Genomic DNA, 19,874 nt, shown 5'->3' with positions numbered 1-19,874 from the left:
GTTGGTAATGGGGAAGGGGGGGAGTGTGTAACTGGTGCGGGGGGTGTAACTGGTGCGGGGGTGTTGGTAAGGGGGGAGTGTGTAACTGTTGTGGGTGTGTTGGTAAGGGGGGGAGTGTGTAACTGGTGGGGGGGTGTTGGTAAGGGGGGGAGTGTGTAACTGGTGGTGTTGGTAATGGGGAAGGGGGGGGAGTGTGTAACTGGTGGTGTTTGTAATGGGGAAGGGAGGGGGAGTGTGTAACTGGTGCGGGGATGTTGGTAAGGGGGGAGTGTGTAACTGGTGGTGTTGGTAATGGGGAAGGGGGGGAGTATGTAACTGGTGCGGGGGGTGTAACTGGTACGGGGGAGTTGGTAAGGGGGGAGTGTGTAACTGGTGCGGGGGTGTTGCTAAGGGGGGGAGTGTGTAACTGTTGCGGGGGTGTTGTTAAGGGGGGGAGTGTGTAACTGGTGCGGGGGTGTTGGTAAGGGGGGGAGTGTGTAACTGGTGCTGGGGTGTTGGTAAGGGGGGGGAGTGTGTAACTGGTGCTGGGGTGTTGGTAAGGGGGGGGAGTGTGTAACTGGTGCTGGGGTGTTGGTAAGGGGGGGAGTGTGTAACTGGTGGTGTTGGTAATGGGGAAGGGGGGGGAGTGTGTAACTGGTTGTGTTGATAACGGGGAAGGGGGGGTAGTGTGTAACTGGTGGTGTTGGTAATGGGGAAGGGGGGAGTGTGTAACTGGTGGTGTTGGTAATGGGGAAGGGGGGAGTGTGTAACTGGTGTGGGGGAGTTGGTAAGGGGGGGAGTGTGTAACTCGTGGTGTTGGTAATGGGGAAGGGGGGGAGTATGTAACTGGTGCGGGGGGTGTAACTGGTGCGGGGGACTTGGTAAGGGGGGGAGTGAATAACTGGTGCGGGGGTGTTGGTAAGGGGGGGAGGGTGTAACTGTTGCGGGGGTGTTGGCAAGGGGGCGTTTGTAACTGGTGCGGGGGTGTTAGTAGGGTGGGAGTGTGTAACTGGTGCTGGGGTGTTGGTAAGGGGGGGAGTGTGTAACTGGTGCTGGGGTGTTGGTAAGAGGGGAGTGTGTAACTGTTGCGGGGGTGTTGGTAAGGGGGAGAGTGTGTAACTGGTGCTGTGGTGTTGGTAAGGGGGGGAGTGTGTAACTGGTGGTGTTGGTAATGGGGAAGGGGGGGAGTGTGTAACTGGTGCGGGGGGTGTAACTGGTGCGGGGGTGTTGGTAAGGGGGGAGTGTGTAACTGTTGAGGGTGTGTTGGTAAGGGGGGGAGTGTGTAACTGGTGCGGGGGTGTTGATAAGGGGGGGAGTGTGTAACTGGTGGTGTTGGTAATGGGGAAGGGGGGGGAGTGTGTAACTGGTGGTGTTTGTAATGGGGAAGGGAGGGGGAGTGTGAAACTGGTGCGGGGGTGTTGGTAAGGGGGGGAGTGTGTAACTGGTGGTGTTGGTAATGGGGAAGGGGGGGAGTATGTAACTGGTGCGGGGGGTGTAACTGGTGCGGGGGAGTTGGTAAGGGGGGGAGTGTGTAACTGGTGCGGGGGTGTTGCTAAGGGGGGGAGTGTGTAACTGTTGCGGGTGTGTTGGTAAGGGGGGAGTGTGTAACTGGTGCGGGGGTGTTGGTAAGGGGGGGAGTGTGTAACTGGTGCTGGGGTGTTGGTAAGGGGGGGAGTGTGTAACTGGTGCTGGGGTGTTGGTAAGGGGGGGAGTGTGTAACTGGTGCTGGGGTGTTGGTAAGGGGGGGAGTGTGTAACTGGTGGTGTTGGTAATGGGGAAGGGGGGGGGAGTGTGTAACTGGTGGTGTTTGTAAAGGGGAAGGGAGGGGGAGTGTGTAACTGATGCGGGGGTGTTGGTAAGGGGGGGAGTGTGTAACTGGTGGTGTTGGTAATGGGGAAGGGGGGGAGTATGTAACTGGTGCGGGGGGTGTAACTGTTGCGGGGGAGTTGGTAAGGGGGGGAGTGTGTAACTGGTGCGGGGGACTTGGTAAGGGGGGGAGTGAATAACTGGTGCGGGGGTGTTGGTAAGGGGGGGGAGGGTGTAACTGTTGCGGGGGTGTTGGCAAGGGGGGGAGTGTGTAACTGGTTCGGGGGTGTTAGTAGGGGGGGAGTGTTTAACTGGTGCTGGGGTGTTGGTAAGAGGGGGAGTGTGTAACTGGTGCTGGGGTGTTGGAAAGGGGGGAGTGTGTAACTGTTGCGGGGGTGTTGGTAAGGGGGGGAGTGTGTAACTGGTGCTGGGGTGTTGGTAAGGGGGGGAGTGTGTAACTGGTGGTGTTGGTAATGGGGAAGGGGGGCAGTGTGTAAATGGTGGTGTTGGTAATGGGAAAGGGGGGTGTGTGTAACTGGTGGTGTTGGTAATGGGGAAGGGGGGGGAGTGTGTAACTGGTGTGGGGGAGTTGGAAAGGGGGGGAGTGTGTAACTGGTGCGGGGGTGTTTGTAAGGGGGGGAGTGTCTAACTGTTGCGGGGGAGTTGGTAAGCAGGGGAGTGTGTAACTGGTGCGGGGGTGCTGGTAAGGGGGGGAGTGTGTAACTGGTGCGGGGGTGTTGGTAAGGGGGGGAGTGTGTAACTGGTGCTGGGGTGTTTGTAAGGGGGGGAGTGTGTAACTGGTGCTGGGGTGTTGGTAAGGGGGGGAGTGTGTAACTGGTGGTGTTGGTAATGGGGAAGGGGGGGAGTGTGTAACTGGTGGTGTTGGTAATGGGGAAGGGGGGGTAGTGTGTAACTGGTGGTGTTGGTAATGGGGAAGGGGGGAGTGTGTAACTGGTGGTGTTGGTAATGGGGAAGGGGGGAGTGTGTAACTGGTGTGGGGGAGTTGGTAAGGGGGGGAGTGTGTAACTGGTGATGTTGGTAATGGAGAAGGGGGGGAGTATATAACTGGTGCGGGGGGTGTAACTGGTGCGGGGTCTTGGTAAGGGGCGGAGTGAATAACTGGTGCGGGGGTGTTGGTAAGGGGGGGAGTGTGTAACTGGTGTGGGGGTGTTGGTAAGGGAGGGAGTGTGTAACTGGTGGTGTTGGTAATGGGAAAGGGGGGGAGTGTGTAACTGGTGCGGGGGGTGTAACTGGTGCGAGGGTGTTGGTAAGGGGGGAGTGTGTAACTGTTGTGGGTGTGTTGGTAAGGGGGGGAGTGTGTAACTGGTGCGGGGGTGTTGGTAAGGGGGGGAGTGTGTAACTGGTGGTGTTGGTAATGGGGAAGGGGGGGGAGTGTGTAACTGGTGGTGTTTGTAATGGGGAAGGGAGGGGGAGTGTGTAACTGGTGCAGGGATGTTGGTAAGGGGGGAGTGTGTAACTGGTGGTGTTGGTAATGGGGAAGGGGGGGAGTATGTAACTGGTGCGGGGGGTGTAACTGGTGCGGGGGAGTTGGTACGGGGGGGAGTGTGTAACTGGTGTGGGGGTGTTGCTAAGGGGAGGAGTGTGTAACTGTTGCGGGGGTGTTGGTAAGGGGGGGAGTGTGTAACTGGTGCGGGGGTGTTGGTAAGGGGGGGAGTGTGTAACTGGTGCTGGGGTGTTGGTAAGGGGGGGAGTGTGTAACTGGTGCTGGGGTGTTGGTAAGGGGGGGAGTGTGTAACTGGTGCTGGGGTGTTGGTAAGGGGGGGAGTGTGTAACTGGTGGTGTTGGTAATGGGGAAGGGGGGGAGTGTGTAACTGGTTGTGTTGATAATGGGGAAGGGGGGTAGTGTGTAACTGGTGGTGTTGGTAATGGGGAAGGGGGGAGTGTGTAACTGGTGGTGTTGGTAATGGGGAAGGGGGGAGTGTGTAACTGGTGTGGGGGAGTTGGTAAGGGGGGGAGTGTGTAACTGGTGGTGTTGGTAATGGGGAAGGGGGGGAGTATGTAACTGGTGCGGTGGGTGTAACTGGTGCGGGGGACTTGGTAAGGGTGGGAGTGAATAAGTGGTGCGGGGGTGTTGGTAAGGGGGGGAGGGTGTAACTGTTGCGGTTGTGTTGGCAAGGGGGGGAGTGTGTAACTGGTGCGGGGTTGTTAGTAGGGTGGGAGTGTGTAACTGGTGCTGGGGAGTTGGTAAGGGGGGGAGTGTGTAACTGGTGCTGGGCTGTTGGTAAGGGGGGAGTGTGTAACTGTTGCGGGGGTGTTGGTAAGGGGGAGAGTGTGTAACTGGTGCTGGGGTGTTGGTAAGGGGGGGAGTGTGTAACTGGTGGTGTTGGTAATGGGGAAGGGGGGGAGTGTGTAACTGGTGGTGTTGGTAATGGGACAGGGGGGGAGTGTGTAACTGGTGGTGTTGGTAATGGGGAAGGGGGGGAGTGTGTAACTGGTGCAGGGGTGTTGGTAAGGGGGGGAGTGTGTAACTGGTGCGGGGGTGTTAGTAAGGGGGGGAGTATCTAACTGTTGCGGGGGAGTTGGTAAGCGGGGGAGTGTGTAACTGGTGCGGGGGTGCTGGTAAGGGGGGGACTGTGCAACTGGGGCGGGGGTGTTGGTAAGGGGGGGAGTGTGTAACTGGTGCGGGGGTGTTGGTAAGGGGGGGAGTGTGTAACTGGTGCGGGGGTGTTGGTAAGGGGGGGAGTGTGTAACTGGTGCTGGGGTGTTGGTAAGGGGGGGAGTGTGTAACTGGTGGTGTTGGTAATGGGGAAGAGGGGGAGTGTGTAACTGGTGGTGTTGGTAATGGGGAAGGGGGGGGTAGTGTGTAACTGGTGGTGTTGGTAATGGGGAAGGGGGGAGTGTGTAACTGGTGGTGTTGGTAATGAGGAAGGGGGGGAGTATGTAACTGGTGCGGGGGGTGTAACTGGTGCGGGGGACTTGGTAAAGGGGGGAGTGAATAACTGGTGCGGGGGTGTTGGTAAGGGGGGGAGGGTGTAACTGTTGCGGGGGTGTTGGCAAGGGGGGGAGTGTGTAACTGGTGCGGGGGTGTTAGTAGGGGGGGAGTGTGTAACTGGTGCTGGGGTGTTGGTAAGGGGGGGAGTGTGTAACTGGTGCTGGGGTGTTGGTAAGGGGGGGAGTGTGTAACTGTTGCGGGGGTGTTGGTAAGGGGGGGAGTGTGTAACTGGTGCTGGGGTGTTGGTAAGGGGGGGAGTGTGTAACTGGTGGTGTTGGTAATGGGGAAGGGGGTAGTGTGTAACTGGTGGTGTTGGTAATGGGAAAGGGGGGGAGTGTGTATCTGGTGGTGTTGGTAATGGGGAAGGGGGGGAGTGTGTAACTGGTGCGGAGGTGTTGGTAAGGGGGGGAGTGTGAAACTGGTGCGGGGGTGTTGGTAAGGGGGGGAGTGTCTATCTGTTGCGGGGGAGTTGGTAAGTGGGAGAGTGTGTAACTGGTGCGGGGGTGCTGGTAAGGGGGGGGACTGTGTAACTGGTGCGGGGGTGTTGGTAAGGGGGGGAGTGTGTAACTGGTGCGGGGGTGTTGGTAAGGGGGGGAGTGTGTATCTGGTGGTGTTGTTAATGGGGAAGGGGTGGAGTGTGTAACTGGTGCGGGGGTGTTGGTAAGGGGGGGACTGTGTAACTGTTGCAGGGGAGTTGGTAAGGGGGGAAGTGTGTAACTGTTGCGGGGGTGTTGGTAAGGGGGGGAGTGTGTAACTGGTGCTGGGGTGTTGGTAAGGGGGGAAGTGGGAGTGTGTAACTGGTGCTGGGGTGTTGGTAAGGGGGGGAGTGTGTAACTGGTGGTGTTGGTAATGGGGAAGGGGGGGAGTGTGTAACTGGTGGTGTTGGTAATGGGGAGGGGGGGGGAGTGTGTAACTGGTGGTGTTGGTAATGGGGAAGGGGGGGAGTGTGTAACCGGTGGTGTTGGTAATGGGGAAGGGGGGAGTGTGTAACTGGTGGTGTTGGTAATGGGGAAGGGGGGGAGTGTGTAACTGGTGGTGTTGATAATGGGGAAGGTGGGGATTGTGTAACTGGTGAGGGGGGTGTATCTGGTGCGGGGGTTTTGGTAAGGGGGGAGTGTGTAACTGTCGCGGGTGTGTTGGTAAGGGGGGCAGTGTGTAACTGGTGTGGGGGTGTTGGTAAGAGGGGGAGTGTGTAACTGTTGTGGTGGAGTTGGTAAGGGGGGGAGTGTGTAACTGGTGCGGGGGTGTTGGTAAGGGGGGGAGGGTGTAACTGGTGCTGTGGTGTTGGTAAGGGGGGGAGTGTGTAACTGGTGCTGGGGTGTTAGTAAGGAGGGAGGGTGTAACTGGTGTGGTGGTGTTGGTAAGGGGGGAGTGTGTAACTGGTGCTGGGGTGTTAGTAAGGGGGGAGTGTGAAACTGGTGCTGCTGGTGTAAGTAAGGAGGGAGTTTGTAACTGGTGTGGTGGTGTTCGTAAGGGGGGAGTGTGTAACTGGTGGTGTTGGTAATGGCGAAGGGGGGGAGTGTGTAACTGGTGCGGGGGGTGTAACTGGTGCGGGGGTGTTGGTAAGGGGGGGAGGATGTAACTGTTGCGGGGGAGTTGGTAAGGGGGGGAGTGTGTTGGTAAGGGGGCGAGTGTGTAACTGGTGTGGGGGTGTTGGTAAGGGGGGGAGTGTGTAACTTTTGTGGGGGAGTTGGTAAGGGGGGGAGTGTGTAACTGGTGGTGTTGGTAATGGGGAAGGGGGGCAGTGTGTAACTGGTGCAGGGGGTGTAACTGGTGCGGGGGTGTTGGTAAGGGGGGAGTGTGTAACTGTTGTGGGTGTGTTGGTAAGGGGGGGAGTGTGTAACTGGTGCGGGGGTGATGGTAAGGGGGGGAGTGTGTAACTGGTGGTGTTGGTAATGGGGAAGGGAGGGGGAGTGTGTAACTGGTGCGGGGGTGTTGGTAAGGGGGGGAGTGTGTAACTGGTGGTGTTGGTAATGGGGAAGGGGGGGAGTATGTAACTGGTGCGGGGGGTGTAACTGGTGCGGGCGAGTTGGTAAGGGGGGGAGTGTGTAACTGGTGCGGAGGTGTTGCTAAGGGGGGAGTGAGTAACTGTTGCGGGGGTGTTGGTAAGGGGGGGAGTGTGTAACTGGTGCGGGGGTGTTGGTAAGGGGGGGAGTGTGTAACTGGTGCTGGGGTGTTGGTAAGGGGGGGAGTGTGTAACTGGTGCTGGGGTGTTGGTAAGGGGGGGAGTGTGTAACTGGTGCTGGGGTGTTAGTAAGGGGGGAGTGTGTAACTGGTGCTGGGGTGTTAGTAAGGAGGGAGGGTGTAACTGGTGTGGTGGTGTTGGTAAGAGGGGGAGTGTGTAACTGGTGCTGGGGTGTTAGTAAGGGGGGAGTGTGTAACTAGTGCTGCTGGTGTAAGTAAGGAGGGAGTGTGTAACTGGTGTGGTGGTGTTGGTAAGGGGGGAGTGTGTAACTGGTGGTGTTGGAAATGGTGAAGGGGGGGAGTGTGTAACTGGTGCAGGGGGTGTAACTGGTGCGGGGGTGTTGGTAAGGGGGGGAGGGTGTAACTGTTGCGGGGGAGTTGGTAAGGGGGGGAGTGTGTAACTGGTGCGGGTGTGTTGGTAAGGGGGCGAGTGTGTAACTGGTGTGGGGGAGTTAGTAAGGGAGGGAGTGTGTAACTGGTGTGGGGGTGTTGGTAAGGGGGGGAGTGTGTAACTGGTGTGGGGGTTTTGGTAAGGGGGGAGTGTGTAACTGGTGGTGTTGGTAATGGGGAAGGGGGGGAGTGTGTAAATGGTGCGGGGGGTGTAACTGGTGCGGGGGTGTTGGTAAGGGGGGAGAGTGTAACTGTTGTGGGTGTGTTGGTAAGGGGGGGAGTGTGTAACTGGTGCGGAGATGTTGGTAAGGGGGGGAGTGTGTAACTGGTGCAGGGGTGTTGGTAAGGGGGGGAGTGTGTAACTGGTGCTGGGGTGTTGGTAATGGGGGGAGTGTGTAACTGGTGCTGGGGTGTTGGTAAGGGGGGGGAGTGTGTAACTGGTGCTGGGGTGTTGGTAAGGGGGGGAGTGTGTTGGTAATGGGGAAGGAGGAGTGTGTAACTGGTGGTGTTGGTAATGGGGAAGGGGGGTAGTGTGTAACTGGTGGTGTTGTTAATGGGGAAGGGGGGAGTGTGTAACTGGTGGTGTTGGTAATGGGGAAGGGGGGAGTGTGTAACTGGTGTGGGGGAGTTGGTAAGGGGGGGAGTGTGTAACTGGTGGTGTTGGTAATGGGGAATGGGGGGAGTATGTAACTGGTGCGGGGGGTGTAACTGGTGCGGGGGACTTGGTAAAGGGGGGAGTGTACAACTGGTGCGGGGGTGTTGGTAAGGGGGGGAGGGTGTAACTGGTGCGGGGGTGTTAGTAGGGGGGGAGTGTGTAACTGGTGCTGGGGTGTTGGTAAGGGGGGAGTGTGTAACTGGTGCTGGGGTGTTGGTAAGGGGGGAGTGTGTAACTGTTGCGGGGTGTTGGTAAGGGGGTAGTGTGTAACTGGTGGTGTTGGTAATGTGGAAGGGGGGAAGTGTGTAACTGGTGGTGTTGGTAATGGGAAAGGGGGGGAGTGTGTAACTGGTGGTGTTGGTAATGGGGAAGAAGGGGAGTGTGTAACTGGTGCGGGGGTGTTGGTAAGGGGGGGAGTGTGTAACTGGTGCGGGGGTGTTGGAAAGCGGGGGAGTGTCTAACTGTTGCGGGGGAGTTGGTAAGCGGGGGAGTGTGTAACTGGTGCGTGGGTGCTGGTAAGGGGGGGACTGTGTAACTGGTGCGGGGGTGTTGGTAAGGGGGGGAGTGTGTAACTGGTGCGGGGTGTTGGTAAGGGGGGGAGTGTGTAACTGGTGGTGTTGGTAATGGGGAAGGGTTGGAGTGTGTAACTGGTGCAGGGGGTGTAACTGGTGCGGGGGGTGTAACTGGTGCGGGGGTGTTGGTAAGGGGGGGAGTGTGTAACTGTTGCAGGGGAGTTGGTAAGGGGGGAAGTGTGTAACTGTTGCTGGGGTGTTGGTAAGGGGGGTAGTGTGTAACTGGTGGTGTTGGTAATGGGGAAGGGGGGGAGTGTGTAACTGGTGGTGTTGGTAATGGGGAAGGGGGGGAGTGTGTAACTGGTGTTGTTGGTAATGGGGAAGGGGGGGAGTGTGTAACTGGTGGTGTTGGTAATGGGGAAGGGGGGGAGTGTGTAACTGGTGCGGTGGGTGTAACTGGTGCGGGGGTGTTGGTAAGGGGGGAGTGTGTAACTGTTGCTGGTGTGTTGGTAATGGGGGGAGTGTGTAACTGGTGTGGGGGTGTTGGTAAGGGGGGGAGGGTGTAACTGTTGCGGGGGAGCTGGTAAGGGGGGGAGTGTGTAACTGGTGCGGGGGTGTTGGTAAGGGGGGGAGTGTGTAACTGTTGCGGGGGTGTTGGTAAGGGGGGGAGTGTGTAACTGGTGCGGGGAGTGTAACTGGTGCGGGGGTGTTGGTAAGGGGGGGAGTGTGTAACTGCTGCAGGGGAGTTGGTAAGGGGGGGAGTGTGTAACTGGTGGTGTTTGTAATGGGGAAGGGAGGGGGAGTGTGTAACTGGTGGGGGGAGTTGGTAAGGGGGGGAGTGTGTAACTAGTGCTGTGGTGTTTGTAAGTGGGGAGTGTGCAACTGATGCTGGGGTGTTGGTGAGGGGGGATTGTGTAACTGTTGCGGGGGATTTGATAAGGGGGGAGTGTGTAACTGGGGCGGGGGTGTTAGTAAGGGGGGGAGTGTGTAACTGGTGGTGTTTGTAATGGGGAAGGGGGGGAGTGTGTAACTGGTGGTGTTGGTAATGGGGAAGTGGGGAGTGTGTAACTGGTGTGGGGGAGTTGGTAAGGGGGGGAGTTTGTAACTGGTGCGGGGGTGTTGGTAAGGGGGGGAGTGTGTAACTGGTGGTGTTGGTAATGGGGAAGGGGGGGAGTGTGTAACTAGTGTGGGGGAGTGTGTAACTGGTGGAGTTGGTAATGGGGAAGGGGGGGAGTGTGTAACTTGTGGCGGGGGGTGTAACTGGTGCGGGGGTGTTGGTAAGGGGGTAGGGTGTAACTGGTGCTGGGGTGTTGGTAAGGGGGGAGGGTGTAACTGCTTCTGTGGTGTTGGTAAGAGGGGGAGTGTGTAACTGATGCTGGGGTGTTGGTAAGGGGGGGAGTGTGTAACTGATGCTGGGGTGTTGGTAAGGGGGGAGTGTGTAACTGATGCTGTGGTGTTGGTAAGGGGGGAGTGTGTAACTGGTGCTGGGGTGTTGGTAAAGGGGGAGGGTGTAACTGCTTTTATGGTGTTGGTAAGGGGGGGAGTGTGTAACTGATGCTGTGGTGTTGGTAAGGGGGGGAGTGTGTAACTGATGCTGTTGTGTTGGTAAGGGGGAGTTTGTAACTGAAGCTGGGATGTTGGTAAGGGGGAGTTTGTAACTGATGCTGGGGTGTTGGGGAGGGGGGAGTGTGTAACTGGAGCTGTGGTGTTGGTAAGGGGGGAGTGTTTAACTGGTGTTGGGGTGTTGGTAAGGGGGCGAGTGTGTAACTGATGCTGTGGTGTTGGTAAGGGGGCGAGTGTGTAACTGGTGCTGGGGTGTTGGTAAGGGGGGGAGTGTGTAACTGGTGCAGTGGTGTTGTTAAGGGGGGGAGTGTGTAACTGGTGCTGTGGTGTTGGTAAGGGGGGAGTGTGTAACTGGTGCTGGGGTGTTGGTAAGGGGGGAGTGTGTAACTGGTGCTGTGGTGTTGGTAAGGGGGGGAGTGTGTAACTGGTGCTGTGGTGTTGGTAAGGGGGGGAGTGTGTAACTGGTGCTGTGGTGTTGGTAAGGGGGGAGTGTGTAACTGGTGCTGTGGTGTTGGTAAGGGGGGGAGTGTGTAACTGGTGCTGTGGTGTTGGTAAGGGGGGGAGTGTGTAACTGGTGCTGTGGTGTTGGTAAGGGGGGAGTGTGTAACTGGTGCTGGGGTGTTGGTAAGGGGGGAGTGTGTAACTGATGCTGTGGTGTTGGTAAGGTGGAAGGGTGTAACTGCTGCTGGGATGTTGGTAAGGGGGGAGGGTGTAACTGGTGCTGGGGTGTTGGTAAGGGGGGAGGGTGTAACTGCTTTTATGGTGTTGGTAAGGGGGGGACTGTGTAACTGATGCTGTAGTGTTGGTAAGGGGGGGAGTGTGTAACTGAGGCTGTGGTGTTGGTAAGGGGGAGTTTGTAACTGATGCTGGGGTGTTGGTAAGGGGGGAGTGTGTAACTGATGCTGGGGTGTTGGTAAGGGGGGAGTGTGTAACTGATGCTGTGGTGTTGGTAAGGGGGGAGTGTGTAACTGGTGCTGGGGTGTTGGTAAAGGGGGAGGGTGTAACTGCTTTTATGGTGTTGGTAAGGGGGGGAGTGTGTAACTGATGCTGTGGTGTTGGTAAGGGGGGGAGTGTGTAACTGATGCTGTTGTGTTGGTAAGGGGGAGTTTGTAACTGATGCTGGGGTGTTGGTAAGGGGGGGAGTGTGTAACTGATGCTGGGGTGTTGGTAAGGGGGGAGTGTGTAACTGATGCTGTGGTGTTGGTAAGGGGGGAGTGTGTAACTGGTGCTGGGGTGTTGGTAAAGGGGGAGGGTGTAACTGCTTTTATGGTGTTGGTAAGGGGGGGAGTGTGTAACTGATGCTGTGGTGTTGGTAAGGGGGGGAGTGTGTAACTGATGCTGTTGTGTTGGTAAGGGGGAGTTTGTAACTGAAGCTGGGATGTTGGTAAGGGGGAGTTTGTAACTGATGCTGGGGTGTTGGGGAGGGGGGAGTGTGTAACTGGAGCTGTGGTGTTGGTAAGGGGGGAGTGTTTAACTGGTGTTGGGGTGTTGGTAAGGGGGCGAGTGTGTAACTGATGCTGTGGTGTTGGTAAGGGGGCGAGTGTGTAACTGGTGCTGGGGTGTTGGTAAGGCGGGGAGTGTGTAACTGGTGCAGTGGTGTTGTTAAGGGGGGGAGTGTGTAACTGGTGCTGTGGTGTTGGTAAGGGGGGAGTGTGTAACTGGTGCTGGGGTGTTGGTAAGGGGGGAGTGTGTAACTGGTGCTGTGGTGTTGGTAAGGGGGGGAGTGTGTAACTGGTGCTGTGGTGTTGGTAAGGGGGGGAGTGTGTAACTGGTGCTGTGGTGTTGGTAAGGGGGGAGTGTGTAACTGGTGCTGTGGTGTTGGTAAGGGGGGGAGTGTGTAACTGGTGCTGTGGTGTTGGTAAGGGGGGGAGTGTGTAACTGGTGCTGTGGTGTTGGTAAGGGGGGAGTGTGTAACTGGTGCTGGGGTGTTGGTAAGGGGGGAGTGTGTAACTGATGCTGTGGTGTTGGTAAGGTGGAAGGGTGTAACTGCTGCTGGGATGTTGGTAAGGGGGGAGGGTGTAACTGGTGCTGGGGTGTTGGTAAGGGGGGAGGGTGTAACTGCTTTTATGGTGTTGGTAAGGGGGGGACTGTGTAACTGATGCTGTAGTGTTGGTAAGGGGGGGAGTGTGTAACTGAGGCTGTGGTGTTGGTAAGGGGGAGTTTGTAACTGATGCTGGGGTGTTGGTAAGGGGGAGTTTGTAACTGATGCTGGGGTGTTGGTAAGGGGGGGAGTGTGTAACTGATGCTGTGGTGTTGGTAAGGGGGGAGTGTTTAACTGGTGTTGGGGTGTTGGTAAGGGGGCGAGTGTGTAACTGATGCTGTGGTGTTGGTAAGGGGGCGAGTGTGTAACTGGTGCTGGGGTGTTGGTAAGGGGGGGAGTGTGTAACTGGTGCAGTGGTGTTGTTAAGGGGGGGAGTGTGTAACTGGTGCTGTGGTGTTGGTAAGGGGGGAGTGTGTAACTGGTGCTGGGGTGTTGGTAAGGGGGGAGTGTGTAACTGGTGCTGTGGTGTTGGTAAGGGGGGGAGTGTGTAACTGGTGCTGTGGTGTTGGTAAGGGGGGGAGTGTGTAACTGGTGCTGTGGTGTTGGTAAGGGGGGAGTGTGTAACTGGTGCTGTGGTGTTGGTAAGGGGGGGAGTGTGTAACTGGTGCTGTGGTGTTGGTAAGGGGGGGAGTGTGTAACTGGTGCTGTGGTGTTGGTAAGGGGGGGAGTGTGTAACTGGTGCTGTGGTGTTGGTAAGGGGGGAGGCTGTAACTGATGCTGTGGTGTTGGTAAGGGGGGAGTGTGTAACTGGTGCAGGGGTGTTGGTAAAGGGGGAGGGTGTAACTGGTGCTGGGGTGTTGGTAAGGGGGGAGGGTGTAACTGCTTTTATGGTGTTGGTAAGGGGGGGACTGTGTAACTGATGCTGTAGTGTTGGTAAGGGGGGGAGTGTGTAACTGAGGCTGTGGTGTTGGTAAGGGGGAGTTTGTAACTGATGCTGGGGTGTTGGTAAGGGGGAGTTTGTAACTGATGCTGGGGTGTTGGTAAGGGGGGGAGTGTGTAACTGATGCTGTGGTGTTGGTAAGGGGGAGTTTGTAACTGATGCTGTGGTGTTGGGGAGGGGGGAGTGTGTAACTTGTGCTGTGGTGTTGGTAAGGGGGGAGTGTGTAACTGGTGTTGGGGTGTTGGTAAGGGGGGGTGTGTGTAACTGATGCTGTGGTGTTGGTAAGGGGGGGAGTGTGTAACTGGTGCTGTGGTGTTGGTAAGGGGGGGAGTGTGTAACTGGTGCTGTGGTGTTGGTAAGGGGGGAGTGTGTAACTGGTGCTGGGGTGTTGGTAAGGGGGGAGTGTGTAACTGGTGCTGGGGTGTTGGTAAGGGGGGAGGGTGTAACTGCTGCTGGGGTGTTGGTAAGGGGGGAGGGTGTAACTGGTGCTGGGGTGTTGGTAAGGGGGGAGTGTGTAACTGATGCTGTGGTGTGGGTAAGGTGGAAGGGTGTAACTGCTGCTGGGATGTTGGTAAGGGGGGAGGGTGTAACTGGTGCTGGGGTGTTGGTAAGGGGGGAGGGTGTAACTGGTGCTGGGGTGTTGGTAAGGGGGGAGGGTGTAACTGGTGCTGGGGTGTTGGTAAGGGGGGAGGGTGTAACTGGTGCTGTGGTGTTGGTAGGGGGGGGAGTGTGTAACTGGTGTGGGGGAGTTGGTAAGGGGGGGAGTGTGTAACAGGTGCGGGGGTGGTGGTAAGGGGGGGAGTGTGTAACTGGTTGGGTTGGTAATGGGGAAGGGGGGGAGTGTTTAACTGGTACGGGGGGTGTAACTGGTGCGGGGTTGTTGGTAAGGGGGGAGTGTGTAACTGGTGCTGTGGTGTTGGTAAGGGGGGAGGGTGTAACTGCTGCTGTGGTGTTGGTAAGGGGAAAGGGTGTGACTGGTGCTGTGGTGTTGGTAAGGGGGGAGGGTGTAACTGGTGTTGTGGTGTTGGTAATGGGGGAGTGTGTAACTGGTGCTGGGGTGTTGGTAAGGGGGAAGGGTGTAACTGGTGCTGGGGTGTTGTCCCTTCTCTCTGGCCCCTATGGATAAGCTTGTTCTTATATCTGCCTCTACAACTGCCAGCTCTCCTCTCCTGCTCCCAGTGGCCGGACTTAGAATGCATGCACTGCACAGAGGATGTCTGCCATACACAGAGGTACCCCAGCCCTTCCTCCTATACAGTCTTTCCCACCATCCTCCTTACCATTCCTGCCTCTGCCCCCTCCCCATATCTGTGCCTCTGCCCCTCCCCATATCTGTGCCTCTGCCCCCTCCCCATATCTGTGCCTCTTCCCCCTCCCCATATCTGTGCCTCTGCCCCCTCCCCATACCTGTGCCTCTGCCAACTCCCCATATCTGTGCCTCTGGCCCCCTCCCCATATCTGTGCCTCTGCCCCCTCCCCATACCTGTGCCTCTGCCCCCTCCCTATATCTGTGCCTCTGCCCCCTCCCCATTTCTGTGCCTCTGCCCCCTCTCCATATCTGTGCCTCTGCCCCCTCCCCATACCTGTGCCTCTGCCCCCTCCCCATACCTGTGCCTCTGCCAACTCCCCATATCTGTGCCTCTGGCCCCCTCCCCATATCTGTGCCTCTGCCCCCTCCCCATACCTGTGCCTCTGCCCCCTCCCTATATCTGTGCCTCTGCCCCCTCCCCATATCTGTGCCTCTGCCCCCTCCCATAATACCTGTGCCTCTGCCCCCTCCCATAATACCTGTGCCTCTGTCCCCTCCCCATACCTGTGCCTCTGCCCCCTCCCCATACCTGTGCCTCTGCCCCCTCCCCATATCTTTGCCTCTGCCCCCTCCCCATACCTGTGCCTCTGGCCCCTCCCCATATATGTGCCTCTGCCCCCTCCCCATATATGTGCCTCTGCCCCCTCCCCATACCTTTGCCTCTGCCCCCTCCCCATATATGTGCCTCTGCCCCCTCCCCATATCTGTGCCTCTGCCCCCTCCCCATTGGGTGTGTTATTTGAGTGTCTTTGGTGTGTTATGGGAGTGTCTTGGGTGTGTTACGGGAGTGGGCATGTTATGGGAGTGTCCTGGGTGTGTTATGGGAGTGTTATGGGAGTGTCTTGGGTGTTACGGGAGTGGGCATGTTATGGGAGTGTCCTGTGTGTGTTATGGGAGTGTCCTGTGTGTGTTATGGGAGTGTCCTGTGCATGTTATGGAAGTGTCCTGGGTGTGTTATGGGATTGTCCTGTGCATGTTATGGGAGAGTACTGGGTGTGTTATGGGAGTGGGTGTGTTTTGGGAGTGTCCTGGGTGTGTTATGGGAGTGGGCATGTTATGGAAGTGTCCTGGGTGTGTTATGGGAGTGGACGTGTTATGGGAGTGTCCTTGGAGTGGGCGCGATATGGGAGTGTCCTGGGCGTGTTATGGTAGTATCCTTGGAGTGGGCGCATTATGGGAGTGTCCTGGGCGTGTTATGGGAGTGGGCGTTTTATGGGAGTATCCTTGGTCGTGCTAATGCAAGCGGTTGTGTACACAGTCGCACACATAGGATGGCCATAATCAGACACTGCACCTGCCATAGGGCTGGAGTAAGTTTCGATGGTGTGAATGATGGCAGCAGGCATGGGCGCTTAAAGTGGGCATCTCAGTCCTTGCACATTTGGCCTGGTAAAGCAGAAATAAGCTTTTACTTATTTATACACATAAAACAAATATTAAATGAATTTCAAAGATTAATTGACTGCAATTATCATTACTGTGTATTTTACTAAAATATCGCTGCACGCTAAGAACATCTGTCTAGTCTTTCCATTAGGTTCATTCCTGATGTACTTAGTAAGTATTTTATATTATACTGTGTTGTAATAGACAGATAGAATTGTAATACAGTGTAATGTAGCGACTGCAGATAATATTACAATGCAGTTACTGTATATGTGGAATCGGTATGAAAAACCAGCTATTGTAAAGACGACAATTTTAAGTCCGTCGCCAAAATACCGCTATGTTTTTAATACCTACTAGCGAAATACCTAAGTAGTCCAAATCCCGTAAAATACAATCCTGAAATATGTTTTATCGACTGCTCTGAGAAACCAGCATTAATACAATACATTTATTACATGATACCGCTAGGTAATAATACCGGCAAAATGTAAATATATATAAATCAAATTGCCGTCAAGATCAAAATATCGACATTTATATATACCGATATCTGAACAATGTATAAAAATACATATTACCGACAACCATAATACCTTCCGGATATTGGAAACCCCGATTCTTGTAATACCGACACCAGAATATCCCGATAACTATAATACCGACCGGATATTGGAAACCCCGATTCTTGTAATGCCGACACCAGAATATCCCGACAACTATAATACCGTCCGGATATAGGAAACCCCGATTCTTGTAATACCGACACCTGAATATCCCGACAACCATAATGCCGAACGCACATAGGAAACCACGATAATACCAGTATAAGTATAAATTTTATTTTAATAAATAATTACGTTTATGTCTGTATGTATGTATAATATATGTGTATATATATAAATATATATATATATATATATATTTATTTTTATTTTTTTCTATTTTTTATATTCAATTTTTACAAAGGAGCAAAATTGCTTCAATCAGTAGGCGTCTTTTTGTGGACGACTTTGAAAAGTCTTAACTTCACCCCCTTTTCCTCCAATCCTCTCCCCTAGCAATTAAAGGATGCAAACGCTTGACCATATAGATTTACCTACTATCCCCTGTTCATTCGTCATATTTTCTTATATATTTTTTTTTTCATAGTTCAAAAATGTTTTTAAAAATAGGAATCAAATCCTCTAGCCATCTGTTGTCCTGGATTCCCCGTGCATCTAGATGTCATATTTTTTAGCCGCTAAAAGAAAGTGAGGAATCTTTATGAATATTTCGAAGGACATACACATACTGTTTATTAGTAGGTATTTTTCTTTAATCCAAACACGCATAGTTCACGTCCTAACAATCACCTTTTCTTCTTTTTTTTTTATTTATGGGCAATACGTCAGTATGAGCCTGTCTATAGATAGCTTAAAAATTCAATTAGCAAGCCACAGTTGTAATTCAATTTTTATCTGTTATCTAGCTATGTTAAGAAGGTCACAATCCATCAATATCACCTTATCGGGCACACCTGACTTGATATTTACTTAAGATCTGCATTGGTTTACTGCTTCAAAATACCTTAACATCCTCATTAGCTTACTTAACAAGTTATAAATAAATAAAGACACGGACACCAGAGCTTGGCTAAAAAGGTCACAGCTTTTTATTTATAAATTAATCAATCAACCTAACCAGGGTGGCTAAGAGACGCTGCAAGCTCAGTTCTAGCTTTCACCTTGATCAATACTCGGAGGACGACTAAAACGACCCCCCTTCTAGACGTACTAATGATGTGAGAGTCTCACTTCCCTCCTGGGCCAATCCGAGGTGCTTCCGTACAGACAGCACCCGGGGCCCACCGCAAAGAGAAGGACAAATTTGCCAGGGGCAATGAGGGTCAGTACCCCACAAAGTTGTCTTACGCCACATAAAGCCACTAAGTTGCAGCGAACTCCCGCAAAAGCCAGGCCCTAAGAAAGACTGGCTCGCCACCCAAAACTAAACCAAAAACGAGAATAAATCTTTCACAAACAAACTAGTACCCAAAGCATTCAGGTGCACACCATCATGACGAAAGAACTTCCCAAGATCACAACCAGAAAGCCATGACTCACCAAGACTCCATCTATTTTATCCACATGCCTTGCAATCGCGACATTCGCCTTCTTCCGTGCTCTCTCCAAAGCACCATGCTTACGCACTCCTCTCCATTTCAAACGAGGCATCATTTCCGACCATACAATCCGAATAGAGGGCCAACGCAAACGAATCTCATCCATCACCTCACGAAGCCTCACAATTAACTCGACACCTTTCAACTGACCCACATCATTGCCTCCAACATGTAAAACCAAAATTTTTGGTAATCCCCACTTCGCCACCGATGAAACTATCAGAGCCAACACAGATTCCACACGCAAGCCTCTCACACCAATCCAACGCACTCTAAACCTACAAGGCCACAAATCCTGCTTTTGTGACAACACATATTTCTCCGCCCAAAAAATATAGGAGTGGCCCAGCAGCCACACCTGTCCATCTTCCTCTGCCCATGCTGTGGAAAAAGAGAAAGCCTAACCGTGAGAACCACACCAAACCCAAGTCCAACAAACACAACTTTATAATAACACATAGCAACTGACTAGCAGGGATGCATAACAGGGGGAAAACAGGAACCCGAGTGAAGAAGAAAAACCAAAAAACCTGCCCATGAACCAAATTGGGTCAAATCATGGCTAACGGGAGGAAAAATTAAAAATCCCTTCACACCCCCAATTGCTCAACGCTAGTCGTTGACCAATTGGCAGGTAAGCAACGTTTTCGGGTTAACACAAGGTGCGCATCTATAACTTCTCACAACGCACATATTTTTTATAAGCAGCCGACTTCCAGCGCCCTACCTTCTGAATGTCTTGTGCAGATGCCCCTGAGAGGGCCGCACAAGTAGCGGCGCCAATACGAAAAGAATGGGTACCGTAATCTGAAGGATTTAAACCCAACTCTATCAAACCTTTCTTGAAAACTGCTGCGAATTGAAACTTAGTGAGGGGCGCGCCATCCGCATGTATTAACCATTGAGCTCCCCCAATAGGCCGCAATTCCATATACTGTGCAGCTAAATGAAATGGACAGATACCCAAAACCCGATTCTGATTTAATGTGACCCCTTTTCCCCTGCCTGTTTGATCTGTTTTGGAGAAACGTAGTTTGCAAAGTACCTCCGAGTCTCTAAAAACAATGTCTTTTAACAGTAGTCCAGAAACTGTGGAGGTTTTATTGCTCGCTACCAACTCACTCACGCGAAAAGCCCCAAAAAATGCCACAGCGAAAGCGAGACGAAAAAGAAAAGCCTCAAACTTATCAGCAGCTATCCTCTCCATTGATGCCAACAAGCCAGACAAAAGCTGCGAATCAACAGGCCGCCGAGAGTCAGAGCGTGTTGGCGACCCCTTCGCCCCAACCCTTCAAAGCCTTCACTAGCATGAAAGCCTTGGGGGGATCGTGCAAACCTTTTAACTTACAAAAGAAGGAGACCCCCGCGAGCGCAGAACCCATAAACGCTCTAGATCTGCCTTGCTGATATCTAACCCAAACAAAAGATGAAATCAACTGTTCCGGAGACTTACCCTCCATGTCCGGGAGAGCACAATGCGTGCACCAATCCCGCCAAGCGGCTGAGTAAGCCCGGAAAGTCGATGGAGCAAGCGACCTTAACGCAAAACCTTATAAGCCGGCCTGATAATCTGCCACACAAACGAGGGGCAGACCAAACCAACGTCAGAAGCCGACGGCACAAGCGCCCGGAAGCGATCGAATTGAAATCGGGACAGCGCGTCAGCAATCTCATTACATACACCTGGTACGTGCCTTGCCCTGAGTCTAATATTAAACTCAGCGCAAAACTAAATGCCTGAGCAAGCGCAAAACAAAAAGTGAAGACGAACGCTGGTTGTTGATGGCGTGAACCACACCCAAATTGTCGCACCGAAATACCGCATGACAGTTGCTCAGTCGCACGGACCAAAGTTCAACCGCTACCACAATTGGGAAAAGTTCCAGCAGCAACAAGTTGTCCGTCAAACCCTCCTCGCGCCAATCTATCGGCCACGGAGCCGCGCACCATTCCCCATTGAAAAAGGCCCCAAAACCGGACGATCCAGCCGCATCCGTAAAAAGTTGCAACATGCTGTTCGCTAAAGGAGGTGAAGGCCAAATGCGTTCGCCA

The 19,874-nt window shown here is 54.0% G+C and overlaps 1 pseudogene; it reads right to left on the bottom strand.

Annotated features, from left to right (window-relative positions):
* Positions 1-18,492: 18,492 nt before the first annotated feature.
* Positions 18,493-19,282, bottom strand: LOC148436091 (uncharacterized; annotated as a pseudogene).
* Between the last annotated feature and the right edge of the window lie 592 nt (positions 19,283-19,874).

This window comes from Taudactylus pleione, unplaced genomic scaffold (assembly GCF_031769625.1).
Source record: "Taudactylus pleione unplaced genomic scaffold, aTauple2 ptg001958l, whole genome shotgun sequence".
In the NCBI taxonomy this organism is placed as follows: Eukaryota; Metazoa; Chordata; class Amphibia; order Anura; family Myobatrachidae; genus Taudactylus; species Taudactylus pleione.
Note: the sequence above shows the minus strand (reverse complement) of the source record. Positions and strands in the feature narration are given on the sequence as shown.